The sequence below is a fragment of the Nycticebus coucang genome, chromosome 24 (genome assembly GCF_027406575.1).
Source record: "Nycticebus coucang isolate mNycCou1 chromosome 24, mNycCou1.pri, whole genome shotgun sequence".
NCBI classification, from domain to species: Eukaryota; Metazoa; Chordata; class Mammalia; order Primates; family Lorisidae; genus Nycticebus; species Nycticebus coucang.
The window spans coordinates 14,365,114-14,368,440 of NC_069803.1; the positions used below are offsets into that span (position 1 = coordinate 14,365,114).

The window sequence follows — 3,327 nt, forward strand, 5'->3', positions numbered from 1 at the left end:
CAATTTATGTGAGAATTAATCACTATTTTCTTTCTTCTTCTTTTTTTTCCTTACCCTCACCCCCTCCGTCTTTCTCTGTCTGCTCGCCCTTCCCCCATGCTCCACCATGTCACTGATTGTCATTAATTGTCCTCATATCAAGGTTGAATACATAGGATGCACACTTCTCCATTCTTGTGATGCTTCACTAAGGATAATGTGTTCCACCTCCATCCAGGTTAGTGCAAATGCTGCAAAATCTCCATTTTTTAAAAATAGCTGAATAATATTCCATCCCCCCACGCTTTAGGACGACTCCCACAATGGACCCCCGGGCAAAGAAGATCTTTAAAGGAATTTTAGCAGCTGAGTTTGGGGCCTTTTTGGAGTATATTTTTTAATTTAATAAGATGAACACAAGCCAAGATTTCAGGAAAACAATGAGCAAGAAATTTCCCTTGATCTTGGAAGTTTATTACAGATCCATTGAACAGGCTGGAATGTATGGAATCAGGCAGCAAGATCAAGAAAAATGGTTGAACAGCAAAAATTAAAACCAGTCATCATGTTCAGCCTCCCATTTAAGCTGTTTGAGACCTTTGGGAGGAGAGTAAAACATGAGCCTACCACTGCACTGCAGACTCTGAGCTGTCACAGAACATCCTGCTGAGCAACAGGAACTTCTGCCATGGCCTATGGTTTCCCACCCACTAAGCAAATCAACTGCTTTTTTGTTGCTTTTCTTCTATATTTATTATCAAAAACTTATGTTTTATTTATTTATTTATTTATTTATTTATTTATTAGAGATACGATCTTACTTTATCACCCAGGCTAGAGCGCAGTGGCCCAATCGTGGCTCACTGTGTATCCTTGAGCTCTTGGGTTTCAGCAAGCCCTTTTGCCTCAGCCTACAGAGTAGCTAGGACTATAGTCATGCACCACTACCCTGGCTACTTTATAAAATTTCTTTTTTATAGAGAAGGGGTCTCACTCTGTTGCCCAGGCTGGTTCTAAACATTTAGCCTCAAATGATCCTCCCTCGTCAGACTCTCAAAAGTGCTGAGATGATAGGCCCCGTGCCCCGCCTAGGTTATTGCTTTTAAACAGCCCTTTTCCCAGTGTTGGCATAAATAACAAAGTAGATTTATACTAGTTGGATTAGCCCATTAAAATAACTGAGTCTGAAAGGTGAGTGACTGGTGTGAGTAGACAATGCTACAGTCTGCTTTAAAGTGTGGATTATGCAATGGCCTGGAAGGGCCTCTTTGGACAATTTATTTCACAGCCTTCCCGTTTCTGCTGGTTGAAGTGACTTCAACGGGTCACAGAGTTTTCCTAGAGCCTCCGATAGGCGAAGGCCGAATGTCAGGATCTCAGAGGGTAGGTTGCATGGCTACAACTTTCTCCAAAACCACTTTGTCAGCAGACATCCTGAATTTTGTATCAATCAAAATTCAGACCTAATTGACTAGACTCTTCACATTATAGACTGGGTGAGTCTATTATTTACTTGGTTTCAGAGAGAGAGTCACATGTCTAATTGTTCTAGATCCTTCTTCTTTCCTTTTGTCACTATGCAAGCTCATTCCCTCGATTTAGCCTCAAAGGCTGGCACTATTCACAGACATAGAAAAAAAATCTGAATTCCTCTTCAGAGGAATGAGACTTGGAGTTTCCATTAACCCAATTTCTGAGCAACTTCTCTGACTCAGACCATTTAAGATACACATTTGTGTTAAATGACATGCTCTTTGGGAAACCCAACTGATTTTTCTCATGTTTCCAAAATGCTTAAGGACAGAAGATAAAAACCTTTAGAGCAAAACTGTGGAAATTTTTAATTTACTTCCCAAATATTAAAAAGCAATGTATGATAGTATAAACATACTGTTCTGTGTTAAAATCAGGTGCTGGATTTACCTTCCGAAGAAAAACTGAAATCATGATGTGAAAGTAAATGTAAAAAAAAGTAACAGTATTTGTAAATAGCTTTATGGTCTTAGAGTTTTCAGGTGGGTCCCTGCTGTTTGCATCATCGTGACTTCTGGATTAGCGGCATTAATAATCCCATCACTTTTTGATAATAATAATAATAGCTAACCCATAAAGCTATTTAGGGAGACTTACGCATATTAGTTCATGTAATCCTTACTAAACCTTAATAAGTGGATAGTATTAGATCTTATTTACAGAGGAAGAGACGCACCTACAGAGTCAATTGCTCAAGGTACATAGCTAATAAATACCAGAAAACAGGTTTAAATCCTAAATCCTGACTACTGAGTCCAGGCTTTTAGCTACTGCTTTTTGGTGTGTCCGAATTATTATTAGAGGCAACTTTTTGTTGTTGTTGTTGCAGTTTTGGTCGGGTTTGAACCCGCCACCTCTGGCATATGGGGCCGGTGCCCTATTCCTTGAGCCACAGGTGCATTTTTAACTCCAAACTTTCCCCTCTTACCTTCTATCATAATGTATGAGTGGTCTCTGTTTTTCACCCAGTGATGTTTGGTAAATGTTTAACCACCAACCTTCTGAAGAGCTAATTTGCAGCCTTTGCCAATGTCCATTGTGTAAATATTCCCCCATTTCAAGTAACCAACTTATACTACACTTGATCTTAGCCAAAAGGCCGAGAAGCGATTGAGTTACTAACTTGACGTCACTGACCCAGGAGCTGGAAGGCTGTACACTGTGTCGTATTATTTATATCATACAAATACAGTAGACGGATGGAACCTCAAGAACACAGAAAATAGTGAAATGTCATAAAAGAATTAGCAAATGATGAATTTTGAACGTTTATATCCTTTATTTTAAATGAAATTCACTTCCTTATAAATTTTTTTTTTTTTTATTGTTGGGGATTCATTGAGGGTACAATAAGCCAGGTTACACTGATTGCAATTGTTAGGTAAAGTCCCTCTTGCAATCATGTCTTGCCCCCAGAAAGTGTGACACACACCAAGGCCACACCCCACTCCCTCCATCCCTCTTTCTGCTTTTCCTCTCCCCCATAACCTTAATGGTCATTAATTGTCCTCATATCAAAATTGAGTACATAGGATTCATGCTTCTCCATTCTTGTGATGCTTTACTAAGAATAATGTCTTCCACGTCCATCCAGGTTAATACGAAGGATGTAAAGTCTCCATTTTTTTTTAATGGCTGAATAGTATTCCATAGTATACAAATACCACAGCTTGTTAGTCCATTCCTGGGTTGGTGGGCATTCAGGCTGTTTCCACATTTTGGTGATTGTAAATTGAGCCGCAATAAACAGTCTAGTACAGGTGTCCTTATGATAAAAGGATTTTTTTCCTTCTGGGTAGATGCCCAGTAATGGGA

The 3,327-nt window shown here is 39.3% G+C and overlaps 2 pseudogenes; one reads left to right on the plus strand and one right to left on the minus strand.

Annotated features, from left to right (window-relative positions):
• The first annotated feature begins 302 nt into the window (after nt 1-302).
• On the plus strand, nt 303-590 carry LOC128576376 (protein CEBPZOS-like; annotated as a pseudogene).
• A 1,964-nt stretch (nt 591-2,554) lies between these two features.
• LOC128576618 (uncharacterized) lies at nt 2,555-2,623 on the minus strand (annotated as a pseudogene).
• Nucleotides 2,624-3,327: the final 704 nt, after the last annotated feature.